This window comes from Sminthopsis crassicaudata, chromosome 2 (assembly GCF_048593235.1).
Source record: "Sminthopsis crassicaudata isolate SCR6 chromosome 2, ASM4859323v1, whole genome shotgun sequence".
NCBI classification, from domain to species: domain Eukaryota; kingdom Metazoa; phylum Chordata; class Mammalia; order Dasyuromorphia; family Dasyuridae; genus Sminthopsis; species Sminthopsis crassicaudata.
Window position 1 is genome coordinate 556,344,830 of NC_133618.1, and position 15,387 is coordinate 556,360,216.

Below are 15,387 nucleotides of genomic sequence, written 5' to 3' on the forward strand. Positions count from 1 at the left end.
CAGACAAATAACTCGACATCTAGATCAAGGACTTGCTGAATATCACCTGGATTAGATCTTTGATTTAGTTCCTCACTCAGGGAAGCAGATTCAGAGTGGCCTTTTAGAGGATCCTGAATCACACAGTCAAAACTCATAACTCCAGTGCAGAAGACTAAAATATTACAAAATTTAAAAAGATGAAGATTAAAAAAAGATAAAATATGTTATGAGAGCAGTAATGCTGGTCCTATGAGAAATATGAGAAAAAATGTTCCCTCAAAATAAATCAAGATGTCTCATGTCAAAAATAATCTACAAAGAAGATTGAGAAGAAATTATTTAAGAATCATTGTATTACCTGAAAAACATGTATTTTATAGCTAATATTTATTTATTTTGGGGAGACAATAGGTGTAAAATGACTTGTCCAGAGTCACTCAGCTAGTAAGTATTGAATTGGACTTAAATTCAGGTTCTCCACCTAGCTACCTGAAAACCATAACTTTTAAAAAAGGTCTAGATACATGGTTTCAAGAAATCATGAAAGGAAACCATGGATCTCTTAGAATAAGTAGATAAAGTAGAACCAGAAAAAATCATTTATCATGTCCTGAAAAAATCCTCAAAATGAAATGTCATAAAATATTAATAACAGAGTCTAGACTTCTAGATAAAAGAAAAAAACTGAAAATAGCCAGAAAGAAAGTGCACATGTGTTAAAGAGAGATGGTCAAGATAACACAAAATTTAGTAGCTATTATCATAAAGAGGCAGAGAACATGAAACATGATATTACAAAAGGCAAAATATCTTGGCTTACAGCCAAGAATGATTTTCCACAAAAATTAGTTTAACACTACAAGGATTTTGCAGAATAGACTTTTAATGAAAAAAAAAGGAACTTCCAAGATTCCTGATAAAAGGACTGGAGGTAAGTAGAAATTTCAAAAGATAAACTGTGGCATAAAGAGAAACACACACAAAAATGCAATTAAATCATACTCATAAATTTAATAAAAATGAAGCATTTTCATCCTAATGGGGTGGAGATAGAGTAAGGATAATAACAAACATTCTCTAACAACTCTGGTATAAACAGAGAATGTAGGAAAGTTTCAAATGAAAGGCAATATGGGAGTCAAGATGGTGGAATAGAAGGAAGCAATGCCTCTAAATTCTCATTCTCAACTCATCCAAAAAAGATCTATAATAAAAATTCCAGAAAAAGTCACAATATGTCTTTTGCCCAGCTTAGTTTGTCATTGGCCAGGTGAGCATAAGACAAAAATCTCCAAATGCTGGGGATAGAATCAGGGCAGGATTACATGACAGGAGCAGTATTTGGGTACCCAGGGAGAGGCTGCCTATTAACACAAAAGGAGGTGGCAGACCTATATTGGTGCACTCCTAGAGCCAGGCCAGTATACTACAATGGGAACACATACTAACTGATATTTTGTGTCCTCCTACTCAATCATGGATTTCAGATCCAGGAGAAAATATAAAGGTAATGTAAACAGTGGCCTTGCATTTTTTTAGTGAGAAGACTCTAAATATTGTATTATGCTCAAAACAGCATCTCAGTTCCACCATCTAGCCCTGCTTTTAGTGAAATAACCAAGGCCACTTTGAACTAACAGAATTCCAGTTGATTTATAGGAATAGTCTAGTAGAACTCAGTGCTTTCACAGAGATGATTCAAATCCAGATCAAGAACTTGAAGAACTCAGACCAGTGGGATGGCAATCAGACTTTGTACTAGACTCCTTTGGAACACTTAAAGTTTACAAGTCCTAAGCCTGTTCTTAAAAGTCCTGGGAAATGGCTTTTGTTATCTTTTATCTTAAAATGACAATGGAAAAGATGGGTAAAAAGGAAATGAAGGAAAGAGAATAGAGAATAATTCATATCACCTAATCTGGGGGTATAAATAAAAGTTTATAAAATGGTAAAGTGTGGAAGGGTGAGTAGGTATTTTTGAACTTCACTTTGAGTTGATTTAAAGTGAGAGGATCCAGAAGAATGCATGTACTATAGCAACATTTAAAAAATGAACATTTTAAATGACTTAAGAACTCAGATTAATGCAATGAATAAACATTATTTTAGAAAACCAATGATTCATAATGTTGACAATCTTATTATAGAGATATAATGAACTACATATTCCAAGTGAGATAATCATTTCAAAAAATCTTCCATGTCTGAAAGTGTTTTTGCTCAACTGTTTATTTGTTTTCCTTTTTCTGGAGCAGAGAAGATCAATAATCAGCAATTATAAAGCACTTTAATATTAACAAAATGATTTACAAATATCATTTCATTTCAATCTTACAATAACCCTAGAATTATTACCATTACTTTATATATAAGGAAAATAGGGTCACCAGAATTAAGGGACCTACTTAGGGTTGTATAACTAAGTGTCTAAGTCTGAATTTGAGCTCAGTGCTTCCTGACTCCAGGCCAGTGTTCTATCTAAGTGTCAGCCCGATGCCTTATGAATAGACAATTAGATTTGACAGGAGAACTTAAGGTCAAATCTTGCCTCAGATATGCACTAGCTATGGGATCTTGATTAATTCATTTAACCATGTAATGAACCAGGAAATTCCCTCCAACCAAAATTTTAGAAGAGGTGTATGTGTGCGTGCATGCGTGTGTGTGTGTATGTATGTATGTATATATATATATATATATATATATATATATGTATGTATATATATATATGTATGTATATATATATATATACACATATACATATATATGTGTGTATATACATATCCATATGCATATACATATATATACATATACATGCACATACATACATATATATATATATATATATATATATATATGTATGTATGTATATATTTCTGAGGCAATTGGGATTAAGTGACTTGCCCAGCTAGGAAGTGTTTGGTGTCTGAGACCATATTTGAACTCAGGTCCTCCTGACTTCAGGGCTGATACTCTATCCACTGTGCCTCCTAGCTGTCCCCTGAGGTAAATATTTTTTTTTAAATAGAAAGCGTCTTTGTACAAGTTCCATACGGAAGTGAAAATACAACTTAAGATTTCATAAATATATTTGTGTATACACATACAAACATTTATATTTGGACAATTAAGTGGAACAGGGGATAATGCAGAGACTAGAGTCAGGAAAAATCGTTTTGAGTTTCAAATATGGTTTCAAAGACTAGTGTGTGTCTCTGGGTAAGTCATTTCATTCTCTTTTTTTGTTCCAGTTTCCTCATCTCTATCACATAAAATGAAGGAAATGGAGAAGTAAATGACTACTGGAGTGATTTTTCTTTGCCAAGATAATCCCAGAAGGTAACATGAGAGGTCATGTTGAAAAATGACTCAACAATAGCAGCAACAAAAATATATTCATCACAAAATATACAAACATGCCTATAATATATTATGTATATATATATATATATATATACATATATATGTATGTATATTAGTGTCTGGATCTTTGGTTTTATCAGTATAGGAAATTCTTTCTGTTCCATATTAGCAATTGGTGGGCAACTCAATCTCTAGAGAATATTCTATATCTAATTGACATGTGTCAGGATATTTTGGGTTCAAGTCATATCTCTAATACTAACTCTCCATGTGACTCTGGAAAATCATAACTGTTAAAGGTATAAATTACTAAGACAACAATAATAAAATAATAATGATTATGAAGATAATGATAATAAATGACAAGCATTTATATAATACTTTTTAGTCTATAAAGTATATATGGACCCCCTACATGTTATCAAAAAAAATCAATATAGGCATATAGTGTTTTTTTCTCTCAACTCCAGCACAATTAGTTTCATGGATTCACATTGTACTTTTCTACTGCTATTTAGGGAGCTCATTTACACAGTTTTATGGAAAGTAAAAAAATCTGAAGCCCCTGTTTTAAAGAAGAAATATTTTCTTTCCCTTATCATTGAGCTGAGACTGGCCTCTCTGCTCAATCATACTCCAAGAAAGATCCCCACTAGTCATTTTATTTCTCTTTATATTCATACCTTTTATAGCACACACTTCCTCACAATGCAATAAATAGTAGCTTTTTTCTTTATTTGCAGGCAAAACCATTCATCAAAGTACAAACAGCAAATAAAGAGGACTTAAGAGAGAAAGAAATTCCAAAAGGCAGATAATGCCAGGCAGCTATGAGGCACAGAGGAAGGGAGAAATATAAAGTGGATAAATTCACCACATGTGAATAACACCAGGAGGTAGGCACAATCAAGCCAAGTTTTGGCTAAGCAGATCATTCCCTGAACAGTTCCTGTTCTGGTAGCTTCGGGGCACAATGGATTAAATTCTGAGTTTAGAGTCAGAAAGACCTGAGTTCATATCAGGACATAGATGCTTAACTAGCTTTATGACTTTAGTCAAATCACTTAATCACTGAATGCCTCAGTTTCCCCAGATGTGAACACCACCTTTTTTCAAAGGGTTGTTGTAAAGACCAAATGAAATAATATTTGCAAAATGTTTAGCACAGTGCTTGGCTTATAGTAGGCCCTTCCCTACTTCCAGTTCTTCATAGTTATAATCAATCAATCCTTCTTACTTTTTAATGTATCTATAAGATTCTACCCCTATCCAGAGTTCTTCCACATACTCAAGATTCCTTTCTTTTATGTGGATCTGAAGGCCCTTCAGTCTGTATCCAATACATTGCTACACATATACAGCACATCCCAAAAAGTCCTAATGCAATTTAATCTAACTAAGTTTAAGATTTTGGGGCAACCTGTACAACTCTATGAAATAAGTGCCTTTAGCATTTCAATTTTACAAATGAGAAAACTAATATTTAGAGATATATTCAGGGACTTTCCTAGTGTCACACAGAGTCTTACATGCCTGAAGTAGGATTTCAATGTCCTCACTTCAAACCCAGCACTCTATCCACTGTCCTAAAGACCTATATATGCTGATGAAACCCAGTAAAAATATAAAAAACAAATAAATCAACTAACCTCCAGTTTGTGTGTGTGTCTGTGCATGAATGTAGGACAAGTCATTTGGAAAAATATCAAAATGCAATAAAATCAGTATGTGATTTAAAAGCAGAGCTGGGTTAGAATTCTGGTGTCATTAGTAATATGATTGAAAGCAAAATCTTTCTGGGCATCCATTTTCTTATCTCTAAAGGAAGAATGTTGGAATAAATAATATGTAAGATCCATTGAATCTCAAAATCCATTTATATGATTGTTTCATAGTAAGATATAAAGTACCTTTCTCTGAACAGTTTAGAAGTTATTCTTAAAAGCAGAACGAATAGAATACAAGTTATATTATCCCCTTCTCCTCCACAAAAAAAGACATACATTCCAACATTAGTTAATTATTTTTCCTAAGGGTTTAAAATATTATCAACATAAATCATAAATTCACATAATCTTACTTATATTTTATTAGAAAAAATATCTAAAGTTCACTCAGATCACAGAAAACTATTTGTTTCATTATATGAATTAGGTAGTAACAACATAGCTAGCTAGAAATATATACTTTTTTCTTCTTAGAAGATGATTAATAAAGGTGTAAAAGCCTTTTCAGTTTTATAAAATTAATTCAGTGTTTAATTATATGAGATTAAAAATACACCACACATTATACTGTAATTGGTATATTTGGAGCCAAAGGTTATAACCCCTGTGCAAGATCACCTTTTGTGCTTTTACAATATCTAATAACAGAGTCATTTTAAATTATAAATGCTGATATCATTTAACAAGTTTCTTTCCTGTTTTAATTTTAGCTGAGTCATCTTCAATTGGGAACTCAGTGTTCCTGAGGTCATAATTCTGAACAATGAATTGAACTGAGACAGAAGTGACTATAAAAACCATTCACTGGACTTTGTTGGATTACAGTAAAAGCATTATGTGAACAAAAGCTGCTGGCTAGATGCTTAAATGTAATTAATTTAGGGAATCTCTACAGCTTGCTGGATAAAATACCATTTTCTCATCACGTTAGGGAATAACAAGGCAGAATAGAGGTTTTTGGAGACAAGGCATTCCCAAAGAAGCCTGGAAAAATTTAGTTTCAATTGGTAAAATTTTTTAATTGATCTTTCTGAATGTCTCTAGGATGATCAGAGATCATTGTTTCTGCACTATGAATTGTGTCATGATTAAGGAATATATAAGTATTTGATCTGCAATGCCTTGAACCTGACTTGGTTAGGAAAAAAAACAGAACCAAAATCATATAAATAGGTGCATAACTTTATCCACGAGACAATCTTGCTTCTAGAGATTATATAAATCCATGATTCTTAATAAAAATTCAGAACAAAGATTTGGAACAATTCAAGATATTATTATATTAAGTATAATATTCTAGTTGAAATTGATGAGCGTGTTATATGCTTCTGGGTGTGGAACCAGAAATGTTGGACTTAGTTCTTGCCTTTAGTACTTTTTAACTTTATAACATCAGGCAAGGTACTTGAGTTCTCTAAGTGTTTACACATCTTTAAAATATTGAACTAAATAACTTTTCAAATCCAATTCTTGTTCTTATGAAATATAGATTATAAAAGCTCTGAGGCATCCCTTTCCCCCGTTTTTACATTCATTGATTAATTGAGTAAGGAAAGTTTAGCTACATATCCTTCTCAAGGTTCTAAGGATAATCCTGAAGGTATGGAAGAGATTATTAATACCATTGGTTTAAATTCCCAACAATATGCTTTCCCTGAAGATTATAAAATGACAGTTAGATTTAAGTACCATTTGGAAAAGTGCATCTATTAAGGTAGTACAATAAGAATATAAAACATTATCCCAATTTTAGTGACATTCTCTCCCCGGAGTACATAGAGCAAATGTGACAAAGAATTTAACAAATAGCTTCTAAATACTGGAAGTCCTTTACTCTATTATGAGGACCTCAAGAACTTGTCTTTATATGGGGTATAGCTTCTTTTCTGGGCTTCATACATGAAGCTAGTGTGGCTTTGGTCCCCAGTGTAGACAATGCTATTAATTAATATCAGGATGCTATTTAGGCCACATTTTCCAGATTCTTGGAAGCTAGCAGTCCTTCTCCATTTAAAAGGGAGAAAGGAAGACTGAAGTTGAGGCTTCTATTTCCTTCCCAGATGATTCCTTTTATGAAGATTCATCTAGAGTTCATTTTAGTTCATTTTAGTATCTCAAAATGCAAATATTCACACTGTATCTGCTACAAATTTATATGACATAAACTCAACTAAGCTAGGCAGCTGCTAGGCAATTATAAAATAAACTTGCTATCCCATTATCACAAGGCTCTTCCAAAACTTTTCATCCTACTTCAAACATCTTAGGGAAGGCTCCCTCTCTCCCATCCTCTTCTCTGAGAACTTTGCTTTATATTTTATTGAAAAATTGAGGTCATTCTCCAAGAGTTCTTGCTCCTCCCCCTTTTCATATCTTATCACTCAAATGCCTTCTGTCATTATCTCCTCCTTCATTGATTTCTTAATAAAATTATTTGGCCTTTCTTCTTGCCAAGGCAAATCCCTCTGCCTTTATATGACATCCTATTCCATCCCATCTCTTTTAGCTAATGGCTCCTACTTTTATTCCCATTCTTTCAGCTCTTTTCAGTTTTCTTTGGTTCACTTTCCTCAAGACTACAAATATGTTCATGTCTCTCTCTTCTTCAAAAAACTCAACCTCAATCAATTCATCCTGCTATTGTGCCATATATTCCTTACCTTTTGCAACAAAATTCCTTGAGAAGATAGTGGTCTATAGATGTCTCAATTTCCTCTCTTTTCACTCTCCTCTTGACTCTAAATTCTGGCTTCTGATCTCATTACTCAACCAAAGTTCCTCATCCAAAGTGACCAGTACTGTCACAATTGTCAAATCCATTGGTTTTTTTTTTATCAGTCTTTATCCATCTTGACCTCTTTTGCATCCCTTAACACTATGATAAATATTCTTTTCTTTTTAGGTTTTTTTTAGACTCTATTCTCTTTTGATTCTCTTCCTATCTATTTCCTATTTTCCTTAGTTCTTTCTTTGACTCCATTTTGGTCTCTTCATCCAGATCACTCCTTTTGTCATATAAAGTTTCCCCCCCCCCAGGCCTTTCTCTCTTCTTTGTGTACTGATGATCCCATCATTGATTCAATTATTATCCTTTTATTGTTGATTCTCAAATCTATTTATTTAATGTTAATCTTTCTTCTGACCTTCAGTTTTGTATATCCAATTGCATATTAGATATCTTGAACTGGGTACCCTGTAGACATCTTAAACAGGTTGAAAAATGAATTAATTATCTTTCCCAATCCCCCAAACTCGTTAATGAGATGCCATTCTCAACTTTATTATCTTTCTTTTTTTAAGTTTAATGAATATAATTTAATCTGTGTTGACATCATTAGTTTTTTCTCTTGGTATGGATAATATTTTTCATCATAAGATTTCAGAGTTGTCTTGGATCACTGTATTGTTGAGAATAGTTATGCCATTCACAGATGATTATCTTATAATATAACTGTTATTTTGTACTTTGCATCAGCTCATGGAAGTATTTCTAGATTTTCTGAGAGGATCCTGCTTATCATTTCTTTTTTTAAATAATAGCTTTTTGTTGGAACAAAAGGTTTTGCAATTGCCAATGCTGAAAAATTACCCATGCATATATCTTGTAAATAAAAAGCTACAATAAAAAAAACTATGATATAACAATTTTTTTTTTTAAAAAGTGAAATACAACTAATTTCATAGACCATAGAAGAGGATTGAAGTATAATTATAGATACATATATACATATGTATATAATTATTTGTGATTATATAAATATGGTATGTGTTGTATTAAAACTATTGAATGTAAATATATAATTATAATAAAAATAAATAATAGCTTTTTATTTTCAAAATATATGCAAAGATAGTCTTCAACTTTCACTTTTGCAAAACCTTGAATTCCAAATTTTTCTGCCTCCCTTCCCCCACATCTTCCTCTAGACAGAACTAATATATGTTAAACATGTACAATTCTTCTATACATATTTCCACATTTATCAACTTCATTATCTCTTAATTCCCCACTGCTACTTTATTGACTTTTTTTGCTAAGACCTGTCAATTTTACCTTTTCCAACATCACTCAGACATACCCATTCTCTCCTCTAATACTACCAGCATGTTGGTCCAGTCCCTTATCTTCTCAAGCCTGGACTACTGTAACAGCCTGCAGCTAATTCTGCTTCCCATAAATCTCTCCCCACTTCAGTCATCCTCCTTTCAACCAACAAAACTATTTTCCTTAAGTACAGGTCTTATCAACTTATTCCCCTATTCAATAAATTCCAGTGTCTCCATATTTTCTACATATTGTTTATCTATCTTTCTCTAATAGAACCATGACAGCAGGGAGGTAATGTCATGACATGCAAGGAGTTTAATTTAAGTGAGGTTAGGCATGCAAAGTCACCAGTCTCACTTTTTCCTCCAGAGTCATTTGGGTCTGATGGCAAAATGTAAACAGAACAAGTGGAGATGGCTCTTGTTTTTTTTTTTTTAAGATAAGGTCTTTTTCAGTCTCAGTTTGACTGAGGCAAGGCCTGTATAGTGATTAAGGCTAGGTAAGAGTTGATTGATGCTTTTTATACCTAGTTTAAAAAAAAAAACACTCCAATCTGGGAAGGGAAAATCCTGTGCGATTCTGGCCAAAAAAGAAACAAATGTTATTTGCATTCACTCTGAGTCAATCAGGGTGCAAACAGTGACCAATTGCAGCTTGGCCTAGATCCTATTGTTGACTAATCAATGAGAGTGGTTTTGGTTGAAGACATAGTCTTTAAGAAAGTTATCCAGCTAGTAAACTCCAAGATATCTTGGAAGTTTTCAGTAAAGAAACAAAAAGAGAAAAGAAAAGAGAGAGAAATTAAGAGAAAAAGAAAGAGAGAAAAAGAAAAAAGAAAGAGAGAGAAAGAGAAGGAAGGAAGGAAGGAAGGAAGGAAGGAAGGAAGGAAGGAAGGAAGGAAGGAAGGAAGGAAGGAAGGAAGGAAGGAAAGAAGGAAGGAAAAAGAGGGAAGGGAGGGAGGGAGAGAGGGAAGAAGAAAGGGAAGGGATAGAGAGAGAGAATGGAGGGAGAGAACTGAGTTATCCAACTGACCAGTTCCAATTTAGACCCCTGTGGGGCAGCTCTACTCATAGTGTTTACTGTTTGTCCTTCATTTCTAAAGAGATCTCCAGTCCCAAATAGATTATCCTCTATCATTGAAATTTTCTCAGAAACTAGTCCTTCCCTATCCTGTTAGTCTTCTAATACTCCCTATGCACAATGTACTTATTTTTTAGGAATTGGTTTTCTTAGTCTTACTAAAAATAGATACTGAATCTCCCATCTCTGGACATTTTCATAGGCTGTGGTCCATGAATGGAATGATGGCTCTCCTCATCACTTGTTGAATTTCCTAGAATCCTTCAAATGTCAGCTTAAACTCCACTTTTATGGGGAACCTTAACTAAGCCAACTTAATTTCAGTACTTTCCTTCTGCAGATTGATTTTTCTTTATCCTGTATATAACTTATTTGTACTTAAGTTATTTGTATGTCCCCCCATTATATTGTTAGCTACTTGAAGGCAGAAGTTGTCTTTTGTCTTTCTTTGTATCCTCACCATTTTTCACAGTATCTAACACATAGAGTAAGTTTTAAAAATACTCACTGATTACCTGACTGAATGAATTCTTCTTTTAAAATGAATCTATTAATTTTTTTTTTATAAATGGCCCAGAGGATATTGCTAAATCTTCCAACCAATCAGAAGAGATTTCTTTTTTTTTAAATAAAGCTTCTCAATAGCAATACTAAACATGTATGCACCGAGTGGTATAGCATCTAACTTCCTAAAGGAGAAATTGAGAGAGTTGCAAGAAGAAATAGACAAAAAAATTATAGTAGTGGGAGATCTCAACCTTGCACTCTCATAATTAGATAAATCAAGCCACAAAACAAATAACAAAGAAATTAAAGAAGTAAATAGAATATTAGGAAAATTAAGTAAGAGATCGATCTTTGGAGAAAACTGAATGGTCACAGAAAGGAGTATACTTTCTTCTCAGCAGTTCATGGAACCTATATAAAAATTTACTATATATTAGGACATAAAGATCTCAAAAGTAAATGCAGGAAGGCATAAATAGTAAATGCTTTCTTTTCATATCACAATGCAATTAAAAACTACATTCAACAAAATGTTAGGGGTAAATAAACCAAAAAGTAATGGAAACTAAATAATTTCATCTTAAAGAATGATTGGGTAAAACAGCAAATTATAGAGCAAAATTAATAATTTCACTCAAGGTAATGACAATGATGAGACATCATATCAAAATCTGTAGGATGCAGCTAAAGAGGTAATAAGAGGAAATTTTATATCTTTAGAGGCTTACTTGAAGAAAAGCGAGAAAGATAAGATCAATGAATTGGGCTTACAACTTAAAAAGCTATAAAAAGACCAAATTAAAAACCCCCAATCAAATACTAAATTTGAAATTCTAAAATTAAAAAGAGAAATTAATAATATTGAAAGTAAAAAAAAACTATTGAATTAATAAATAAAACTAAGAGTTGGTTTTATGAAAAAAAAACAATAAAATAGATAAACCTTTCTGATCAGAAAAAGGAAAGAGAAAAATCAAATTGTTAGTCTTAAAAATGAAAAGGGAGAACTTTCCACCATTGAAGAGGAAATTAGAGAAATAATAAGGAATTATCTTGCCCTACTTTATGCCAATAAATGTGATAACCTAAGTGAAATGGATGACTATCTCCAAAATTATAGACTTCCCAGAGGAAATAAATTGCTTAAATAGTCCCATTTCAGAAAAAAGAAATAGAACAAGCTGTTAATCAACTCCCTAAGGAAAAATCCCCATAACCAGATAGATTTATATGTGAAATCTACTAAACATTTAAAGAACAATTAACCCCAATGCTATATAAACTATTTGAAAAATATAGGAAATGAAGGAGTCCTACCAAATTCCTTTTATGACACAGACATGGTACTGATAGCCTAAACCAGGTAGGTTGAAAACAGAGAAAGAAAATTATAGACCAATGTCCCTAATGAATATTGATGTTAAAATCTTAAATAAGATATTAGCAAAAAGAATACAGGAAATCATCCCCAGGATAATACACCATGACCAAGTATGATTTATATCAGGAATGCAGGGGTGGAAAACTATTAGTATAATTGACAATATCTATAACTAAATTAACAAAAACTATATGATCATTTCAATAGATACAGAAAAGGCATTTGATGAAATCCAACATCCATTCCTATTAAAAACTTGAGAGTATAGGAATAAATATACTTTTCCTTAAAATAAGCAGTAGCATGTATTTAAAACCATCAGTAAGCATCATATGTAATGGGGATAAATAAGATCAGGAGCGAAACAATGTTGCCCACTGTCGCCATTACTATTCAATATTGTATTATATTGAAAGAGATTAAAGGAATTAAAGTAGGTAATGAGGAAACCAAATTATCACTCTTTGCTGATGATATGATGGCATACTTACAGAACCCCAGAGATCCTACTAAAAAGTTATTAGAAATAATCCACATATTTTAGCAAAGTTCAGGATACAAAATAAACCCACATAAGTGATTAGCATTCTTATATATCACTAACTAAATCCAATAGTTAGAGTTACAAAGAGAAAGTCCATTAAAGTTACTGATAGTATAAAATATTTCAGGATCTATCTGCCAAGGGAAAATCAGGAATTATATGAGCAAAACTACAAAACACTTTCCACACAAATAAAGTCAAATATAACCAACTGGAAAAATATTAAATGTTCTTGGATAGAGCAAGCAAATATAATAAAGATGACAATACTACCTAATCTATTTATTTAGCGCTATACCAATCAGACTCCCCAAAAGTTATTTTAATGTCCTAGAAAAAAAAATTCAAAGTTCAATGTTCATATGGAAAAACAAAAGGTCAAGAATTTCAAGGGAAGTAATGAAAAAAAATCAAATGAAGGTAGCCTAGCTGTACCAGATCTAAAATTATATTATAAAGCCATGGTATTGCCTAAAGAATAGATTAGTTGATCAGTGGAATAAGTTAGATTTAAAGGACAAAAATGTTAATAACTTTAAAAATCTAGTGTTTGACAAACCCAAAGACCCCAGCTTTTGGGATAAGAACTCACTCTTTGATAAAAACTGCTGGGAAAATTGAAAATTAGTATGGCAGAAACTAGGCATTAACCCACACTTAACACTGTACATCAATATAAGGTCAAAATAGGTTCATGACCTAGGCAAAAAGAAAGAGATTATAAATAAATTAGAAGAACATAGGATAGTTTATCTCTCAGATCTGTGGAAGAGGAAGGAATTTATGACCAAATAAGAACTAGAGATCATTATTGATACAAAATAGAAAATTTTGATTATACCAAATTGAAAAGTTTTTGTACAAACAAAACTAATGCAGACAAGATTAGAAGAGAAGCAACAAACTGGAAAAACATTTTTACAATCAAAGGTTCTGATAAAAGTCTAATTTCCAAAATATATAGAGAATTTACTCTAATTGATATGAAATAAAACCATTCTCCAATTGATTAATGGTCAAAGTATAGGAACAGACAATTCTCAGACAAAGAAAATGAAACTATTTCTAGCCACATGAAAAGATGTTACAAGTCATTATTAATCAGAGAAATATAAATTAACACAACTTTGAGATGCCATTATACACATGTCAGATTGGCTAGAATGACAGGGAAATATTATGCAGAATGTTGGAGGGGATGTGGGAAAACTGGGACATTGATACATTGTTGGTGGAATTGTGAATACATCCAGCCATTCTGGAAAGCGATTTGGAATTATGCTCAAAAAGTTATCAAACTGTGCATACCCTTTGATCCAACAGTGTTACTACTGGGCTTATATCCCAAAGAGAGTTTAAAAAAGGGAAAGGAACCTATATGTGCAAGAATGTTTATGGCAGCCCTCTTTGTAGTGGCCAGAAACTGGAAACTGAGTGGATGCCCATCAATTGGAGAATGACTGAATAAATTGTGGTATATAAATATTATGGAATATTATTGTTCTGTAAGAAAGGACCAACAGGATGATTTCAGAAAAGCCTGGAGAGACTTACATGAACTGATGCTGAGTGAAATGAGCAGGACCAGGAGATCATTATATATTTCAACTATATGATGATCAATTCTGATGGATGTGGCCCTCTTCAAAAATGAGATGAACCAAATCACTTCCAATAGAGCAGTAATGAATTGAACCAGCTACACCCAGTGAAAGAACTCTGGGAAATAAGTATGAACCACTATATAGAATTCCCAATCCCTCTATTTTTGTCTGCCTGCATTTTTATTTCCTTCACAGGTTAATTGTACACTATTTCAAAGTCCAATTATTTTTGTACAGCAAAATAACTGTATGGATATGTATACATATATTGTATTTAACTTATACTTTAACATATTTAACATGTATTGGTCAACCTGCCATCTGGGAGAGGGGGAGGGAGAAGGAGGGGAAAAATTGGAACAAAAGGTTTTGCAATTGTCAATGCTGAAAAATTACCCATGCATACATCTTGTAAATAAAAAGCTATAATAAAAATTTTTAAAAATAAACAAAGCTTCTTATTTTCAAAGTACATGTATAGTTTTCAATATTAATCCTTGAAAAACATTGTCTTCCAATTTTTTTCTCCTCCCATCCCCACCCTCTCCCCTAGATGGTAAATAATCCAATGTATGTTAAACATGTGCAATTCTTCTATACATATTTCCACAATTATAATACTGCACAGGAAAAAATCAGATCAAAAGGGGGAAAATGAGAAAGAAAACAAAACACAAGCAAACAACAAAAAGTGAAAATGCTATGTTATGCCACGCTCATTCCCCCAGCTTCCTCTCTGGATGAAGATGCCTATCTCCATCACACGACCACTGGAACTGGCCTGAAACACCCTGTTATTGAAAAAGGCCCCATCCATCAGAATTGATCATTGTTGTTGCTGTGTACAATGTCCTCTTCATTCTATTCTTTCCTCTTAGCATCAATTCATGTTAGTCTCTCCAGGTATTTCTGAAATCATTCTACTGATCATTTTTATAGAACAATAATATTTCATAACATTGATATGACATAACTTATACAACCATTCTCCAATTGATGGGAATCCACTCAATTTCCAGTTCCTTGCCACTACAAAAAGGGCTGTTACAAACATTTTTGCACAAGGAGGGAGCCTTACTCTTTTTTCATGATCTCTTTGAATTACAAGCCCAGTAGAGACATTGCTGGATCAAAGAGCATGCAGAGCTTGA